Here is a 21523-nt window from a genome sequence, read left to right as displayed (position 1 = left end):
TAAAAGAGAGACAGGTCCTAGGACCTTGTCGCCAAATCATTTGTTCATGATCGATCCTGGTTCTTGAGGAGCCTATCGACGCATATGATCAAAAAAGAAGACTGGCCCGAAGACCAGTCACCATCATCATATCATAATCAAATTTGGTCCTTGAAGGACTGATCGATAATTGGATCTAAGACTTATTATAGGTTCAATTAGCCCATCTAGACCCGGTTGGTCCAACTTAGACACTTTTGTCTATAATCATTATAACGAGTACACGAGAGATTATGTAGATTGTGATTGACACTTGCTACGCAATATGCATCTGTGTATAGGTATCATTACTACTGAGTATGAAACGATCACCTGACTACTAATGAGGGACAAGCATTTGCTACTTGTATCATTGGGTGAAAAGGATAATACTATGTGTCTAAACGTTTGAAGCAAAGCATGGTAAAGTGGAAAGTGACCAAGGCTGTTAAACCCTTGATCACTTGGGGAGCATATAGTACATACTGATCGGGGTATACACAAGCAATGAGGGCGTGACCTTAAGTAATAAGCAAACTCAAGTTTTTCTAGGACATTTGTTCAACATATGTTCCGAAAATGCAAAAAAGAAAAACAAAAAGGCATTTGTGAAGAGATTCCTAGCCATGTCCCTTATAGGGTGGTCGACCAATCCATCAACCTTATAGGGTGGTTGGCCTATAACCCATGGGTTGGTCAACCCGACCTGTTTTGTTCATGGTACTTGGTGAAGTATCAAACTACTCACATTACCAAGGTTGTTAGCATGAAAAAATAAAAGAGTAAGGTTAGTATCACACGTGAAATAAATGTGTTCAGAGTATATTGATACTTGAACCAATGAGGGTTGTGAGTTGATATTCATAGTAAGCATTGGAAATAAAAAATTTCAATCAATACACTGAGTACTCATAACAAAAAAAAGCATAAAGGCATAAAATGTCATATGTAAAAACTATCAAGTACAAGGTGCCCCACCAATGGTACAAAAGGAATGACAAAGAATAAAAGACCAAAACGAAGACTAACTAGGGCGAGAAGTATCATCTAAAAGACCACCCTGAGCCTCGGCAGCCTCGCAAACTAAACACTTCCTAAGCTCCTTCGCTCGCGTCTTCTAGGGAAGGAAATCCAAGTTTAGATCTTTGTTGGACTTCCAAATCAAGTAGAAGCAAGAGAAATTTGTCTCTGAATACTCCTCTCAAGCCTTGTTCAGGGAAGCCTTGACCTCTTGCTCCTTCTCAACAAGAGCATCCTTCCGCAGCTGGTCCATGTCAGCAATCAGCTTTAGACTGTTGGAGTTGATCGACAAGTTTCCCCTCCATCTGGGTTATCCTAAGAGTCAACTCGGTCACTTCCTGCTGTTTGAGCTCCAAGGTACTGTGAAGAGTGTTGATCTCTTCATCTTTCAAAGCAATGTCTGCAGTCCTAGAGCCAAGAACGTGCCTAAGGTCCAGTACTTCTTGGCAGACAGTTTAAAGCTCAAAACGAAGGTTGGAAAGTGTAGAGCTATACCCTACAGACCTATCACAGACATGGGAGACCAACATCAGCGCCTGTGAAAAACATACAAGTGTTAGATAAACGTCAGCACATAAGCCAACCAGATAAGAAGAAAACTATAGAGGACTTACACTCTGAATGTCAAGGAGTGACTTCATAAGGATTGTGCTCAATTCCTCATTCTTAATCCCATTAAAAACAATTCATCTGTTCCAGATAGGACGCATGGTCCATGATGGCACCTAGGCTCCGTATGGCAGACTGGTGTGGCTCAGATAAGGGAGCAGGCGCATAACAGGAGGCACCCACATCAATGAAGATGGGAGGAACCTATGTAGGCAAGGATGGCTTTACCTATACGATAGGACTAGACACCAAAGGAGTCGATGGAGGAACCTCGAGAGGAACGTCAATTATCAACACAGCCTCAACCCAGGTCCTCTTAGTCACTCGGACAGAAGGACTGGCCTTGGTGGGAGTCAACCTCTGCTGGGTATGGACAAAGTTGAACATGTCTGAACCTACAAAAGAATATCAAATGTTAGAAGGATATCAATCACAGATGAATCATAAAATAAAGTCCATCAAGTGTCGAGCCTTCTGAATGAGATTCGGGCTCGAACATAGTCTCATCAAAGTCATCTAAAGCAAGCAATGAGTATGTGACAGATGCACCCACCTCATCACCCTCTTGTCCAGCTAGCACATGCAAAGAGAATACCTCCTCGACATGAATAGGTCTCGGGGAGTCTATGGTCCACGGGCTCAGGACCATCTTCATCCAGAACATCAGCTATAGCAGGATGAAACAGCTCGACCTTCCTAAGGTTCTTTGAAGTAATGAGGGTCTTGCGATTATTCTCCTCAGAGGTCATGGAAATCAATGCCTTTGCCCTAACTATCATAGCCTGGGTCAGGAGTAGTCTATAAAAAGGCCTGACATGCTTAAACATGGAGTAGTTGGCCTCTGCATCCTTAGTAAAGAAATAGTTGTCAGCATATCTAAATGCCTTGCTATTTCCAGAGATCTCTTCCAAGAAGGTGTCACTACCCTCACTCATATAATGGTGGAAGTGGAAATACCCCAAGTTGCATTGAGAAGGGTTCATCTTCAGATCAAATAAGTAGTGGGTCTCGTGAGGCACTGAAGCAGCCCATTTTCGGCGATGATAGATAATGTAAAATGTAGATAATACCAAAATCGCATTGGGAGCCAGTTGAGAAGGACTAATACCAAAATAATCTACCACGCTCTGAAAGTATGGATGAAAAGGAAGTAGGGCGCGAAGAACGTGTCCAGGCACACATACCCAAAAGGGGGACCTCAGCTCTATCGTTGGGCCACGGATAGTTATAGACATGCCAGAGAGGTCAAAGGTCTTCCTTAAGTTGTTTACCTTCTCTTCAGTCATGTCAGAGGCAGCCTCCTTGAACCACACAACCTCGTAATTAGCAGGGAAAGGCTTCTCAACTGGTTTCCATATGATCTCACTTACAAAGGTGTCCCTACAATCTGATGAATGGAACTCTTTTTGTCGTCTCTTCTTCTACTGCGCAGCTGGCAAGACTGTCGTGCTCTTGGAAGGAGGGCGAACCACCTAAGCCAGAACTTGTGAATAGAATGCTCCCGAGGATGAGTAACCTGGCGATGAGAGCCCTCGGTATGTTCTCGCTGAGAAGAAGAATGATGGGGAACCCGAATGGTTTCTTGATGCAAAAGGCGTTGCAATGAGTCTCGCTAATCGGACATATTCCACTGAGAAGAATGACTTCGCTGAGATGTGCCTTGAGAGCTACAAGCAATACTATGCTGAGAAGAGATCTGAGAAGAGTCAGGCAAAGAGCCCTGAGTGATGTGCCTAGAAATATGAGGATCATCTTTAGAAGGTTGTCGAGTTGTTTGTTTTACTCTCGCCATTGGGCTCTACCTTTTCAAGAAGTCTTCCTGACTAAACAAATATAAAGCAGAGCGAGGGAAAATCCTTTTCACCCTTTCCAAGAACTCCTGGGGAGTACGCTCGCTTATAGACTTATCTGACAAAGAGGAGTTGGACATCTGCAACAAAGGAAAAATAAAGAGTAAAGTTAGTAAATGAAAATAATGAAGTCAATAGCTGGGGGCATATTCATTAACTAAGGAGCAAAAATGAAGAAATCAAGGGAAAAATCTATATAGGGGGACTAAGCTCAGGTCGACAACCATAGTACTCCCCTAGACTTGGAAAAATCGATCGCAGTCACAAAGAAGGGTTAACCTAGGCCATAAGCTTACAAAACGTGAAAGAAAGGGCATAGGTTGTCGGCCTACCACCCTAGGGATGCAAACCTCAGAAAAATTCCAGAGGACTAAGGTTCAAGTCTCTAATAAATTATACAGTACAAGGAAGACCCCAAAGAAATCAATAAAGAAAGAGAAAAAAAAATTGGGTCACAGGCGGTCGCCCTATGCTTAGGTCAACCACCATAGACCTTGGATCCTTGAAAATCGCCCCGGGAGTGTGGTGGTTGACCCATGATGGAAACCCTAAGGTGCTCGGCCCATGATGGGGTATGTAAGCTTGGAGGTTGCATAAGGCAAGGGAAGCCCTAGAGGTGGTCGACCCATGATGGAAACCCTAGGGGTGGTAGGCCCATGATGTAATTTACATCCCCTGTAAATCGCCTATGTCTGGATCTGAAACCTTGAAAATCGCCCAACCCTAATGTTTATAAGCCTGGAAATCGCCAGACCAAGGGAACCTAAGAGTGGTCGGCCTAGGACAGAGTTTTACAAGCCTGATATCGCCTATGCTAGGATTTGGAACCCTGGAAATCGCCAGGCTAGTGAATCTCAAAGAAGTGGTCGGCCTAGGGTTTTACAAACCCGAAATCACCTATGCTAGGGTTTGGAACCTTGGAAATCGTCCAGGCTAAGGAAATCATAGGGAAATCATAGACTTGATTCATACAAGTCAATTATTTTTAGATCAAAATAAAACAAAACAAGGAGATTCAGATAGATTCCTCAAAGATTCAAAGTATTTCTTCTAAATCTAAGCACATTCAAATTAAATGATGTAAAGATTAGGAGAAAATACTTACCCAAGTAAAGATCTGAGTTTGATGAAGAATTGAAGAAATCACGCTTGGAGAACCCTACAGCTTATGTGCACAGAGCAAAGAACTGAGAAGTGAATACCGTACTTATCGCCTCTCAGGCTAATCATATATTTTTAGGAATTCAAAATCCTTGAAAAATATCTGGTATGGTTAAAAATTCAAATTCCTTGAAAACTATATGGTATTTTTAGGAATTCAAACTCCTTCAAAAATATTTTGTATTTTTAGGAATTAATATCGTTGCAAAATATATTATATTTTTAGGACTTCAAATTATCTTGAAAAATATACTATATTTTTAGGATATTAATTTTCCCTAAAAAATCTAATTATTTTTAGGAATTACAATTATCCTTAAAAAATTCGTGTTGAGCAAATTATTGATAGTTGATACAAGTACTACGTAATGTCCCGAGGGACTTTGCTGTTAAATTACTGCTACGATATGTTTCTCAGGCCATATCAAGTTTACCGTAATGTTGAACACATTATGATAAACTTGGGGGGCAAATGTTATCCCTCAAAAATCCAGAGATTACGTGACAAATAAAGTGGTACGTGGCATCAGAAATCAAGGAAAAATGACGAAGTATTGAAAAAAGACCGATGAGCAACAAGGATAGGTCCAAGCCTTATAGAAAGTCAACCAGGCCTAAAACCCCTAGGCTTGGTTGGCCTGGCATTGGCCCCCTAGGGGTGGTCGGCCTGACCCCAACCCCTAGGGGTGGTCGGCCTAAGCATGCCCAAGAACCCCTTGAAGTGGTCAACCCACCTTATCCTTCATAGGGTGGTCGGCCCACACTCCCAAAGAAACTTCACTGGGTAAAACTCACACTCGTTCAAACTAAGATCAACAGACCTAGCACCCAGCAGATCAACAGGCCTAACACCTAGAAGATCATAGGCCTAGCACCCAGAGGACCAACAGGTCTAGCACCCAAGCTCTAAAGGGTCGTTGAGCCTAGCCCCTAAGTCTCATAGACCAATAAGACTTAGCATTTTATCAAAGGTCTCAATCGTGCATTATCGACCACGATCTAGAGAAGACAACGGGAAGACCCATGATCTCATAATCATGGGAAGGTAGACACGTATCTCCACTCCAAATGATCATGTACCAAACCACGATCCCACTCTTACTGATCATGTAACAGCCCTTGGGTACTATAAATAAAGGACCCAGGGCTTCGTTTCAAATGAATTTTTTTTCCCTTGGAGGACTCTTTTTTTGGACTTTTTGGATCGATCTTTTGGGTGAACTTGTGACGAGTGAAATCCGAGGTTATTACTTTTCAGAAGAACAGGGCTGAACCACTATAAACTCCTTTTTGTTTTTTTTTAGATATTTGTACTATGTCGTATATTAAATTAATTATGTTCAAAAGGTGTCGTATATTGTACATACGACTGTTAGCCAATTTCACAGGTCAACACTCATGTATGCATGATCAACCAAAAAATAAACATTATTACAGTCTCAACAAGTAATTCAAACACATCAAACCATTTAAACAAGGCAAATTTAACAAGAATTTTAAACAAAACACATAGGGGTGACCATATACCTCTTGATGACCTTGGTTGGGACTTTGGTGACCTCTAGCACTTCAAAACCGTTGCTTAGCCTTTAGTCTACATTTATGCACTCCCCACAAGACCACTAGTTAGTTTACACAAACATGCAGACTCATCTAAGAGCATAAAACTAACCAAAACTCAAACTTTGACAAGATAAAGTTTTATTTTTTACTTTTGATAGTCTAGCATTTTCCTTAACCCTAAACCAAACTCAAGTAATCTAGAACAAGGTGTGTAGAGGAAATTGGATGATATATTGAGTGTTTAGGTGAGAATTAGTGAAAAAAAAATCCAGAAGGAAGTGATGGGGTACTCAACCAAACTAGAGAGAAGGGAGAGGATTTGAGAGAAAATGAAATTCTTGAAAGAGAAAACTATGTGAAAAAATTAAGACTTTGCTCACTTCTTACCATTTATACTAACTTTGTAAACATGTAAAATGACCATAAATTCTTCCCCTAGATGTCGCCCCTTTTAACCCTATTTTTCCTTTGATTAATTTCCTAATTAATCTAACTTAAGCTAATTAATCTTAGTATAATGGTAATTTTCTCCAAAAAAATTACCGTGTAGTATTTTTTTTCATAATTTCCCTTAAATAGACTTTGGTATTTAATTTAAGTGGCCAAACTCCAATATTTGTAACTCAAAATAATTTAATTAGCCCAAATCTATTTTTTTTTTGGCTAAAATATGCATTTTTACAAAAATGCATTTCTAGAGATTTTTCTCACAAAAATAAAAAAGAATTGATCCAATGATTTAATTCCTAATATTATTTTTTCGTAATTATGCTTCTCAAATAATGATTATCTGATAATTTACCCGGTTAAGGTTTTCATTTCGGCCAGGACTGATATGCTCGGTTTGTCACCAAACCGCACATTTCACACTTTTGCTGGGATTTGTGACATGAAAATTTGCTTCTCAAGCATATATTATCATTCATAATAATATTCATATACATCTCACCACCCTATTCATAGCTACTCGTAGGTGCCCAGAACGCGGAGCATTACCCTTAGGTGCTTCAAGATCTCTTCCAAAGATATTTCTTCATTCTTATGGAGGATCTTCTTTCTATAGCCTCTCCAAGATGGAGGAAACTTTGCGATAATCCCTCCCACAGTGAAGGTTCTGACAATGTTTTCTTAAGAGTAGATAACTTATTCACAATCACATGAATCTCATGTACTTGAGTGAGTAAGGGTTTTCATCAAATAATTTAAATTCCATATATTGAGTTATGAGAAATTTCTTGATACCTTATTCTTTGGTTTTGTAATTTTTCTCAAGATCTTCCCAAATCTCCTTTGTCGATGTAATGCTTGTGTAGAGGTCATAGAGACGATCCGATAAAACATAGAGCATGTGGACTCTACTTATGAGTTAATCTTTTTCCATTTTCTTCCTTTCCTTGATCACTTCTTGAGTATCATCATCCTTTGGTGCATCAAAAGTCTTCAAATCTTTATCAAGGATGTAGTGCACCTTCAAAGTTGTAAGAAGAAACTTGATATTTTCTTGCCAACGAACAAAATTTGAACCATCGAATTGATCTAGACTCACTAGATCTTGAGACATGAACTTGAGGGCTGTGATTTGGAAACTTTCTTCCATAGCTTGGGTTAGTAGAAAAACTTTAGAGAAGTTAGGTATATAGATAGAGCTTTTTGAATGTTGAGGATTAAAGGCTACAACCATAGTTTTGTATATTATAACTCAAAGCACCAAACAATGTTAATCTAAACTCTAATTGAAGAAGATTACAAAGTACATAAACACAAATAAACAAGTGTAGAGTTGACCTTTATTGATGAAGAACCTTGACACATAAATCACAAGTCTATGATTTTATGTGAAACACAAATTGTAACAAGGCTTTACACAAATGAAGATTTGTTGTCCAAAAATCTCTATTCCTAGCTTCCTCTTTGAGATTGCTTCAAGCTACAACAATGGAATACAATTGGGATTCACAATTCTTATATCTTCATGCAAGTCATGCTTTCTTGATGAAGATCTTGGAGAAGACTAGTAATCTTGAAAGCTAGAGAGAGAGGGGGTTTAGAGAGAGAGAGAGATGTGAATGATCAATTCACCAATTAACTCGAATGAACCCTTTAAATAGTATAGTAACCTCATTATCCTTAACCAATGTTATTAGAGCATTTTAATTTTAATTTTGGAGCCAAAACACATCACTTTAAGAATCCGTACCAGGAGATGCATCGCCTAGTAGTAGGTGATGTGTTGCCTGGGTAGTCTCTTCAGAGATGAGTGATACGTCAAGTAACGCCCTACTACCTTAGAGTCGTTACTAAGTGAGTTTAAAATGTGCAATTAACTCGCTAAATGAGGTTTTTAGAACAAAAGTGTGATTAAATGAAAAGTCAAGGCTGTAATCTTTAAAAGTACTCTATTTCATTGAAAGTTCCAAGAGTTTAACATTTGGGATCCCAAAGTACCGTTTATAAAACATTTACAACTCAAAATAGGTTTACATGTAATTAACCATTAAAATCAGATTTTAATACAGCCACTTCTCAAAATGCTCCCAACCCAAGCAGTCGGGTAGGCCAAACATGTACGCGCCGCCCCACGCTCTCCGTACTCATGGCTGGCTGACTCTTTCCTTGCCCTTACCTGCAACACAGAGCACCCGTTAGCCGAAGCCCAGCAAGAAAACTCTCACAGCACATAACATATGCATATCATACAACCATTACAACAGATAACTCATAGATAAACAGATGGCCCATCAGATTTAACACATATACGGCCATGTCGTCCTAGAAGCAATACCAAAGCCTGGGATCTCGGTCCTCACCGTAACGATATCCCATGTATCCATTGGGGTCTCACCCTAACTATAAGTACTCCATGTGCTAAGTGTTATTCCCGGCCCCATTGTCATTCCCGGCCTTCGCCGTTCTCAGCCCTTCGTTGTTCTCGGCTCCTTGTCGTTCCCGGCTCCTTTGCCGTTTCTTCTACTATAACCACATATAGCATTCTCAAACAGCATTCAAACATATAATAATTCAATCAAGGCTACACCCTAACAACAATATAATCTAGGGTCGTGCCCTACAACAACACTATGGGCCCATGCCCTGCTCTACGGGTGCTATAGTTTTCTTACTTGTATCTCGAGCTTCACAATGCACCAAAGTCACGAGCACGGTCCTCTATCCCGAGCCTCTCCGGAAACCTAGTCACAACACATATAGAACATCCTTTAATACTAACCAATCCAAAACCATTTTGCGGGACTAACCCCGCACTCTCGGGATCCCCAAATTCCTAAAACAATGCATCGAGAACATCCCCCAAGCCCCCGAAACAAATGCCCAAAAATGAAAATTTTCCTTGTCCTGAAAATAGCCTAGCGCCGCGGCGCTACCCTTGAGGGCCGCAGCTCCCAGCAAGTCAGAGAGTCCCCCAGCTCCTGATACAACCTCGCGCCGCGGCGCCGAAGAACAGGGTCGCGGCGCCCCTTCGCGAACCCAGAATTCTGGGTTTTGCCCCTGCATTTTCCCCGAGCCAAAACACTCCCAATTCAACCCCAATGCATACCTAAACCCCAAAATCAGTTTAAAACCCCAAATAAACCATTTAACAACCTATAAACATCAGCAACAAGCTCAATTACACAATTACACCCAAAATCCACACTTGAGTTTTAGATTTCAGAAACTTAAACCATGGCTTCTAAATCTTAGACCAAAGCTTGAAGAGTATAACCCATGCTTCTAAAATCTTAAACCACATCAGATAGGAAATTCATACATGTTTAAAACCCTTACCTTAGTCAATACTTCAGCTTGAATTCCCTTCAATCTCAGCTACAAGCCACTTCCCCCTTTGATTATCCAAACTGAATTCCATGCAAACCACCCATAACTTTCTTTAAATTCCCACACTTAATCTCTAAAATCAAACCTAAACTTAAACCAAAAACAGAGCATAACTCTTACCTCTGAGCAATCTTAGCCTTATCTTAATTTTGGTTGCCTCAAACTTCTTGATTCTCCTCCTAGGTTTCAAATTCAGCTTTCTTCTTCTTCTCTTTTCTTCTAGCTTTTTCCTCAAATTTCAGCACAAACCCAATTGTGACTAAGTGTAAAACGTGAATCCCTTTTTCCCTCTGCTGAAGGTTATCTAGACTTCTGCCAAATGACCATTTCACCCCTCCATAAAAATCCTTTCCTAACTAAACCTCAAGGTCATCTTGTCATTTCACCTTTCCTACAATTTTACCACTTTCTCATCTAAAATTGTTACTCTTGACAGTTACCAATGGTTACTCAAGTTACTCAATTACCATTAACAATTAACCATTAACCATTAATTCCCAAACTCATCCTTGCAAAATTCCCCAAAACACCCCTAGGCTCCTCCCGAGCCGGGTATTAAATCCCGTTGTGACTTTTATACTAATTAGCTCCCTAGGACCGTCTCGTCACGTGCATCACAATAATATCACCACTCACACGTGGTAAAAGTCATATAATACAATTATCACTTTATGCCCTCAACGGGCTAGAATTACCAGTTTACCCCTAACAAAAAAATGGGGCCCACATGCATATTTATTTCACCTAAACATGCATTCTAATCACATATTCATTTAAATTCATATATTGTCATGCTAGTTCACTTATTGCCCTCCAGGCACGCTAATCCAGGTCCTAAACCTTATTAGCAAATTGGGGTGTTACCCGTCAACTAAAACTCATTTGCACCCAATGGGTCAAACATCTTCAAGTGGGTCTACGAGTTCCCAGAAAGAATTTGAATACATTGATTCCAATTCTTAGTTCATGACTTCTTGCCATTTTTCCTTTTCACGATCTTCCATTGCCTTATTATAGGTCAATGGGTTGTCCTTGTATGTGCAGAAGCAAGGACGTCTACTTCATGTTTATAGGTTCGACATTGTACACAAACCTAGGGTTGGCGGTATGGTGCACCAATGTTTGGTGCACAAACCTAGGGTCAGTGGTATGGTGGTGAGCCCGATGAGGTCGAGTGCACTAGGCAGCTAGCTACTATGAGGCTCGACAAGGGCATGGGGCCAGGAGGGCACGCAGCAGGAAGGCTTGGGACTCGAAACCTGCACAGCTGTACAGGTGCATGGGGCAAAGGGCGCACACAGAAGGCACGAGGCCAAAGGTTGCGCGCGAGGAAGGGCACTGGCCGAGGGGCTCAGCCTGGTGGCTCGAGTCCTTTTCCTTTTTCTCGTTTTTATCAGAATTTCTAAAAACATATTTCTAAAATAAAATTACAAAATTCCTATGCCTCCTAATGGCTTACACAAGATCTAAGAAAAATAAAATCCAACTCCAAACCCAGCAGTACCATATGATTAACGAACTATTATTTAACCACACATTCATAAAAAAACAATGAGCAATTCAATATACATATCATAAAATATACAAGAAACTCACACAACATTTAATGTATACATATATGTAGACCGCTCTGGTACCAATTGTTGGCATTAATTTGAATAAAATCATGGACGCAACGGAAGGGGGTGGTGGGATTTTAAAAATTATTAATATTGAGCCAAGATCAATGTATATATCCATACATTAAATCTACACACTAAAAGAGAAGAAGATTACCTCTTGTAGCCTATCAAGAGTACTTGAGTCATTTTGTATAATCAAATGATCTTCCTATCAAGCGAAGACTCACACCACAGTCTTCCAAGTCATTCCTCAAACACACAAGAACATGTGTGGGCACGTTCACTAGTTTGATTATTTAGGTTCTCTAGATATTCTCAACACATGAGATCTAGACAGCTTGGAGAAGAGAAAAGGTTGTAAAGAGTTCTAGAAATTTTCAGGCTTAGAAAATTTTCTATCGACAAATCTTGACTGATACGTCTGATTCAACTTACTTTTAAAACAAAAACTTATCTTTTTAAGCTTATAAAGATAATAAAACATTTTTTATTTTCTTTTAATTTTAATTAATTCTAACAGATCTGTTATATCTTTTATTTTTCATTATTTATTTTAGTCAAATTAAAATAATAATTAAATAAACATATAATATTTTAAATTCAAAATTCAAATCTCATGGACTCGTGGCATTGTAAGTTGCGTGAGCCACTTTTCTGTGTCCCTAATTTTTCTCATTTTTTTTGGCTAATTAAGTGTTAAGACTATATTTATTCAAAAAGAAATCAATTAATTCAAAATTAACCTTATCTCAATTTATCGGTTTGAATAATTATCTTATACTACGATAACATTTAACTCTCTTTAATATTAATCCATACACTAATTAATATTAATTTCAACTGGTATAAAGTTTTTAAAATAAAAGCTTAGTAGTCAAATTATTAATTAATTCATAATTAATTAATTGCACATAATTATCACTTTAGCCCCAGAAAATTAATTTTTGGGCAATTTAGTCATTTTCTCCATTAATCTTGTCTATGACATCCTTACCCTTGACAGTGTAGGACAGAAGAGACTCGGGGATCATGGACCTATAATACTAAGCTCCAATCAACCAGAATTATTAATTACATTATTACTCCACTATAAATATGGAATTGCACTCTTAGTAATCATAGAATGATATTTACAGAGTGTTCTCATGTATTCCATTGATATGATCAATATATGTAGTTTTGTCCTCTATTTATTGATTCCCTAATTAAAGCTGGTCAAGAATTACCATTTTACCCTTCTAAGTACCTCGTGTTCCTTAAGTACCATTAATTCACTAGTGAACAATTAATCTATAATCATATTATATATTTGAGCTCAATAACTATTTAGTCTCAGAATTAACCTTTAAGGGAACCAATATTTGATCTATTAGGAAAGCATGGATTCCAATATTTTAAAATCATGTTCCCAGCCATTCATGATATTGAATCTCTGAAACAAAAGTCACTATCCTCGTTATACTAATAAACCTTAATGAATGAATCAAAAGATCCAATAAACATGAATAGTAGTTCATGACTACACAAGATTTAGACTGATCTACAAATGATCATCTTTTAAGATATGAATTAATTTTTTATGGCAAACAGTGAGTTTATAAAGAAATTATTTCACATCAGTCATGTCATATATAATCACAATTATATAAAGTATCTTTACCAAGATGTCTATCCACATAATCATAATCTAGATTGCTTGCATCCAACCATATTCTTAGTAAATCGTACTAACAACCATTGATTAAAGATTTCGTATACACTATATATTATCTTAATTCTCTCATACACATACAAGATCATATTTTCATAAATGAATATGGAAGTTTATGATATTTATGTATAAATTATTCAAACAATAATTTCAATAATCAAATATAATAAAAGTGTACTTTTTGGGCACTAACCCTAAAAATATTATCCTTGGCTTTCTGGGCCTTTTCCTTGGCTTGTTAGGCCTCCACCCTGACTTTCTGGGCCTCCTCGACCGCCTTAGTTGTTGCCTCCTCTAACGCTCAAGAGTGGGCACTTTCTTCCTCCAATGTCGCCTTCAGTCAGGCCAGCTCCTCTGATGAAACGCTAGCCTGGGCCTTCAGAGTGGCCAGTTTCTCCTATAATCACAGAAGCTCGTAGGATCTCTCCATCATGATGTCTTTGAGTCTTTGAGCCACCAGTGCTGACTGAAAAGGAATAACAACTAAGCCAGTGCAAAAAAAAATTACCACAAGACAAAGGCATAGACTATAAAGAAATAACTTACGCTCACTGTGGCACATCGGCACGTGGAGACGAGGCAGGCCTTATTCTCATTGCTCTACTGGTAAAAGTTGTGAGTTGTTAACTCACACATTGTGGATCTAACCCCTTGGAGGAGCTCTACTGCTTACAGAGTGAGGACCTCATTTAGCTTCTCGGTGAAAGGCTCTCCAATTGAGCATGGCCTGTCGGAGGCTCCAAAAGCCTCTCCCTAGGCAGCTTGAGCTGATGGATGGAATCAGCTGTCTCAGGAAAGGATTTATTATCCTCCCCTATGTGAGAATAGAAGTGATCCACCATTGCCTTGTATCGCTCAAGGAGCACCCCTTCGTACCAGTGCAGGTACACCATCAGACAAGGAATATGCTTGATAACTGGGTCCTCCTACGCCTCAGGGACTACAGCAACCTCAGGGATTTCAGTAGCCTTGTACACTTGTGCTCCATCATTGGGGGGAGATGCACCAGTAGACACTTCTAAAACGGGTGTGTCCTCCACCTGAGGCTCCTCACTTTGAGCCGACAAAACCTACTGCTTCTTACAGGGTGGAGAAGGTTCCATCCCTTCACGGGGTCTTTGGGATCTTCCAGCCTCAGATTCGCTAAGTCCCTCAACGAATCTCCTGGATGCGCGGGCTATGTCTGCCAAACCCACATGATCTACAAGGAGAAACAACAAGTGTTCGTACTTACAGATTCAAGAGAAACACTTGTAAAGAACAAATAATAATTATGTCGAGAGCACGCAGGCTTCTTGGGAAGCCCCACCACTGGATTGCTCCTCTGGGTAAAGCAATGAGTACGCATACTCCCTTATGAGCCTCCCCATCATGAGTTGTTTTAGTTTCATACTAGCATAACCACCTTGGGTGGAAAGAAGTCACATCGTCAAGGGGCACAATGCCCTGAGGAGGCAACTGTCCTAGCAACCGGTGCATATGTGTCAAAATAATTGATTCCTTCATTTTGTTTACATCCTTTGGCTACTAATCTATCCTTGAAGGTTTGTAATGTGCCATTAGTGTGATATTTCCTCTGAAATACCCACTTGCACCCAATTAGTTTTGAACCTTGTGGAAGGTCTACCAATTCCCATGTGTGATTTGACATAGTTGAATCCATCTCATCATTTATTGCCTTATTCTAAAAAGTGGAGTCTCTCGAAGACATGGCTTCTTGAAATTTTTTGGGATCATCCTCAACTTGAAGAATCATAGGAAATTTTCATGTCACTTCTTCAAGGTTACCCTCTACTAGGTAGAGTATTTCTACTTCAAAAATTTCTCACTTGATCACAACACTTTAAGCCTTTGGCTTCTCCGAGGCAATATTGGTTGCTCATCAACCCTTAGATCTTTTTCTTCACGAGATTCTCCAACACTTATGGGTTCTAAAGAGTTACTACCACAATGTAACATGTTCTCAAATAACTCCAGTTCTCTTGATTCAATTATAACATTAGACTCCAAGTATAATAGCCTATAGGCCCTGCTATTTGAGGCATAGCAAACAAATGCACCCTTTAGGCCATTGGACCCAATTTGGTCCTTTTAGGCTCCGTGCCATTAAAATAATCAAGACACCCCTACACTTTAAGATAGACTAGGTTAGGCTTCTTTCCTCTCCATATCTCATATGGAGACACATTGTTCTTTTTCATAGGAATTCAATTCAATATATGACACACAAGAAGCAAAGCTTCACCCCACAAATTATAACACAATTTAGCATGTAAAAGGATAGAGTTAATCATTTGAAGATCGCTCCTATTCTTTCTTTCAGATATCCCATTTTGTTGTGGAGTGTATGGTGCAGTGCATTCATGTATAATGTCATGTTTTTCACAAAAAATATTGAAATCATTTGAAAAGTATTCACCACCTCTATCACTTTTAAGAGTCTTTATTTTCCTTTCCAATTGATTTTTAACTTCAGCTTTATAGATTTTCTTAAATGCATTAAAAGCCTCATATTTACTCTTAAGAGAATACACATAAGTATACCTAGAGCAATCATTTATAAAAGTCATGAAGTGTCTATTTCCTCCTCTAGTCAACATGGCATTCAACTCACATAAATCACTATGTATTAAATCTACCAAGTTTGAACTTCTATCAACACTTAGAAATGATTTCTTTACCATTTTAGATTTAACACATAATTCACATTTATCATGTTCATTCACATCACAATTAATCAATCCACATTAAACAACTCTTTTAATTGTGCTATAACCTTTATGAGCAAGTCTATTATGGAAAAAGGTAATATAACTAGAATTAATTACATTACAATATTTGGATGCCACATTATTATTGTCATTATCAAGAGTACAAAGTTTGATGATTCCATCACATGAAAAACCACTTCCCACAAAAGTACCCAATTCAGTCGAAATGATTTTACTAGATTCAAACTCCATTTTGATACCAAATTTACTCAATATACTTCCACTCACAATGTTTCTAGTCATATCGGGAGCATAAAAAATATTAGTTAGGGTCACTTTCTTTCCATTAGTGAAGAACACATCAATGTAGCCCCTTCCAAATACCTTGGATCTCTTTTCATTTCCCATTTGGTCTTCAAGTCCCACCTTTGCAGTTTAAAAGGTTTTGAAAAGAGTTTTATCATAAGTTGCATGAATTATGGCACAAGTATCATACCACCATCCTTGCACCTTTCCTTGGGTTGCATTAACTTCGCTGAAGGTTGCAATGATCTCAACATTAAATCCATTGGCCTTGGTATCTTTACTTAGGTTTACAATGATCTCATCATCAAATGCATTGACCTTACTATCTTCACTTTCTTTCGCAATGATATGAACATCAATTGCATTGACATGTTCGCCTTCTCTTAAGGTTGCATTAGTATTATCACTACATGCATGACCTATATCAATTCTCTTTAGGGTTACCATACATTCCTCATCGAATGCATTAAATTCAATTAAGGTCACAAAGATCTCATCATCAATTGTATTAACCCTAATCTTATTATGGTTGAAATCACAATTACCATATCTCACATGATAATCAATGTTGATGGTGAGACCTCATCAATGATATTAAGTCAAAAAACACAAAGATATATCTAAGAAAATTATGAACTTAGAAGGAACTTAGAGAAAACTTGAAGGATAAAAGATAGCAATGGAGGAATGATACTTGTATATTACTATATAGCCTTAGTACATAATGAATTTTCCAACCCCTTTGATGGAGGGGTGAAGATATATTTATAGTGGAGCTCCAGTGGCTCTTGATACATTGTGGTCCCAGGGGACAAGATTGTACATAGGTACAATGTCAAGGTAGTGGCATAGGTTGTAGAGGAACAAAAGGTTGTGGTGTCGGCCCTAGTTCATGGTCAAAGGTATGCAGGTAGTGCCTCAACTCTTTGTACTAATTCGTACCACCATCACTTGTCGGATACGGATGTCAGAGTCCTGCCTCTGTCTTCTTCATGGTCATACATCCCGTACCCGCACACGTGCCTCTCCCTTGATGGTCCTTCTCACATTTCCAATATACACCTTTTCACCAGGTTTCCTTGCTTTATTTAAAGTATATGAAAGCTTGTGAGTTATCATGAATAACACACTTAGTCGTCTTCACCAATTCTAGCTTGACACCAAATGATGATCGTGTCCATACTAGTGTCCCTTGTATGCATATTCCTGATGTTTCAGACTTTTCATATAGTGATAAGCCATGGTGACGGTGTGCCTCGCTGGTGGAACCTACTTCAGAAAGGGAAGCAAGGCCTCTTCAGCGAGGCACAAGGTGCATGTGACGAGACAAGGTGCCTCACATGAGTCCTTGGCTGGTGAGACGCAGGGTCTCACATGGATGCTTGGGCGCAAGATAGGTGTCCTCAGCCAGGCAGGGCTTTCCATCTTAGGGTGTGTATCTTGACACATGTGAGTAAGCGAGGCCCTTATTCCTTCCAGGTACTTGGCGTATGGACGCGAGGGTATGTTGCATCTTAACAAGATGGGCCTCTTATCGCGACGTCCTTGTGCATTCGGGACTTCATCGTATACTCATTAGGGTGCAAGTGCCCATCTTGGCACAACACTCATTAGGGTGAGGCACCTCACATAATGAGGCTCTCACATAGGGAGGCCCTTGTTGCTAGGTATTCGAGGTGAAAACTTTTGCTAAGCCCTGAGTGTAAGGCAAGGTGCCTCACTTATCGAGTTCATCCTTGAAAAATGAAGCCTCACGAGTCATGCGAGTTTGGTTTAGTCTTGCGTAGTCCCTTTGGTGCCTAAGGCGAGTTGGGCTTCACTATCGAGGTTCTCGCCCATACAGATCTTGCTTACTTGGCTATTTTGAGGGTTCGGACATGCGGGCCTCACTATGCGAGACCCTTTTCTTCTGTTGCCTTGCTCCTTCATCGATAGATTCTTTAAGGGATAATTTTCCATATTCACACTTGATTATCTAGGCGCTTTGGACAAGAGTTGTGGTCTTTTCTGGATGTGGAATTTTGGCGTCCACACTTACCCCTAGTCTATGAGAGGGCCTTTTAGCGTTCTTGTAGAGTCTTTTTGTTCCTTCTTTATGACATGCAAGGTACAAGTGTGTTTCTTTGTTTATGAGATATGGAAAAACATACTTCATAAGTGGTGATCCTGAAGACTCCTTTAAAGTTGTATTAATTCCAATCATTCCTTTATACATATCCCATGAGCGTCATTGGTGTACGAAACATCGGGCCACACGAAGGAGTTTAAGGTACACTACCCGAAGTGGCCAAAAAGTATCGTTTAGACAAGATGAGCCCTCATTTGGTGCTCCTAAGATGTCGCCCTAGGTGGGTTGCCCGTATACATCGCTTGTCTGATTTCGGAGTGAAGAGTGCTTTAATCATTCTTTTTTGTGGTTCTTTCTTTTGTTGGCTTCTTCTTCACTATCAAAGTAGAATGTTGACTCTACCTCGAAGTCTACCAGGTGTTACTCATTGAAGAAACACACTTGATATCTTGTTTGTGCTTCATGATTATTGGAGAAGCGTTTCAGCTCCTCTTATGTATGCACATTGGTTTATTTTAAGGATGTGTTGACCCTATGGGTATCTCCCATCCTTTTTTTATATATATTCATCATGCATGCACTTTTGAATTTTTATTTTTGATCAAGAAGCGTCCTCCTCGTTATTATGCGTAGTACTATTTTTGCAAGGGTCTTCTTCGAGACCCTTTTTACAAGCGTCTTCTTTGAGACCTTTTTCGCAAGCATCTTCTTTGAGACCCTTTTTGGGCTAGGTGATATTAGTCAACCTAGGATTATTATGAGGACCTTTTTTGGTTCTTGATGTGATCTCCCCTTGGGTTGCGATCCCTATAGGGAGATGGTACTTGTGAAGTCTCGCAAGCGCGTATTTTCAAGGTCCTTTTATTGATTTTGGGGGAGTATTTTGCAAAGACCTCCTTCAGGCCCCCTTTTCCCTAGGTTAGGCGACTTGCATCTCTTTGAGCTCTCCTTTTGTCTTCTACGACACGGTCCCTTTGTAGGGTGGGTGTGTCTGTGAGGATGTCACTTTTGAGGGACATTTTGACTTTCTTAGCCTTTATAAGGGTAGCTAGTCCTTATAGATTCAAACGGTTTCTTAAAATTTCCATCGCTCATGTGTATATATATATATTAAAAGTATTACATATATGTCACACGAGGCTAGGCACCTGTCTTGCACATGGCCAGATGCCTATTGAGGCTCTCTAGGCTAGGCACCTACTTCACACATGACTAGGTGCCTGTCAAGGCTCGCGAATCTAGGCACCTATTCTACAAAAGGTCAAGGCCAACTATAGGGAAACTTTTGATTCCATACGAGGCGTAACTCAAATAAATAAAAACTACTACTACTTTGTGGAGGCCAATTGAGGTGACATCTTTGGTTCGCAAGTGACAAAAATAAAAGGAGTCTTATCAGAGGCTATCCTTGATGAACTCCACTATCTTCTTCTTGAAATCTTATTGTAGACCTCTTCCAGTCTTTCACTTGTTTAGTGACTTCTTTACCACAATGATCTCTTCTATGCGCAATCTCCAGACGTATTGGTAAATCGGGGATTGGAAGGAGGTTTGCTTCCCCCAACATGCAAGTTCTCATGTCCCTCTTCCACACATATATACTTTCGTGCTCTTTTGAAGGAGTCATCTAAGTCTATAACCTCTCTCTTGAGCATGTTATCCCATAACTTACTCCCTAGACGAACTCCAGCTGAGATAGCCATCTTAATCTCCTCTTTAGTTGAAATTGCTCCCACCTTAGTTGTTTTAAGTTAGCGATGTTGGTACTTAGCATAACGTAATCACGAACCGTGCGTTGTTGCTGAAGAAATTTGCTAGAGAGCTATTTCCATGACCTGATGGTTCCTGACCATAACCTCTTGAACAACTTGTACGTAGCTCCTTTGAATGTAAGGATGAAACAATGGCACCTTGCCCTGCTATTTACCCCCCTTAACTTCATCAAGTCGTTGAAGGTGTCTAAGTGATACTTAGGGTCTTTAGTGCCCTTGTACCGAGTCATGTGAGGCTCCTTGAAGTTGGTGGGAAGTTGCTCAATCTGGATTTCCCTTGTGAAGGGTGACTCGTAGTAGAACTCATCATCACCTCCATGCCCCTTAGATGCAGTGAGCATCTTTCTTTGAAGGCTTTGGATTTCAGTGTCTAGTTCCTTTCTCCTTTTGTTCAAGGAATCCCATAGGTTCTTAGAGAGAACCCTTGTTTTGGTTGTTCCTTCGGGAGAGCTGCGGGAGGTGTGGTTCTTACCTCAGACCCTCTCTGATTAAGATTTTCCCATAAGTCGGGTGGAACTCTTTTGGAGGCGATCTTGGGTTCGCACCTCCCGTAGATGGGGTTCGCGCTAGGTTGCAACATTGGCATAGAATCTTCATTGCACCTCGGTCGAGGGGTATCACCAGTGGAGAGTCGCGTTTTTCCACTGTCCACGGGTATGGTGGTTTCTTCTTGTACATGTTCCCTCTCTTTATGCTTAGAGAAGGGAGCATCAGAGTTTTCGTTTAGCAGGCCGATGAGTACCTCTTCCATGTTCTTCACAGTGGCTTGCAACCTTTTTTTTTTTCAAGTGGAGATCACGTATTTCATCTTCGTAGTGACGAGTTTGGGAACTTGAACTCACTGAGTGTACTCATGAGTGCTTACCATATCTCCGTGTAATATTCGTTTTCCCGAAATGGAAATTTCGTAATTTTTCCACTGTGTGCATCTTTGTCATTTTTTTTCTTTTCCTTTGATGGATTATTGGATATGTATGATTTCCAATGGCAATAAAATTCATAGTTTCTCATGATTCAGTTTTTTTGTGGAATCACAGCATGAGAATAATGTCAAGTGAATAAATAACGGCTTGGGTTAAGTTGTTATTTATTTAATAAAAAATTATTATTATTATGAGCATGATAGCAATAATAATATGCTTTAAATTATTTTATCATATTATGTGTAATTTTCAGTTTTCCATAATATTATTATTATTTATTTGAATTAAATAATAATAACTAATTGAATTTGTGAAAAGACCATAATACCCTCAAGTTTTGGATTGGTTTAGAGAC

Source organism: Humulus lupulus, chromosome 3 (genome assembly GCF_963169125.1).
Source record: "Humulus lupulus chromosome 3, drHumLupu1.1, whole genome shotgun sequence".
In the NCBI taxonomy this organism is placed as follows: Eukaryota; Viridiplantae; Streptophyta; class Magnoliopsida; order Rosales; family Cannabaceae; genus Humulus; species Humulus lupulus.
Note: the sequence above shows the minus strand (reverse complement) of the source record.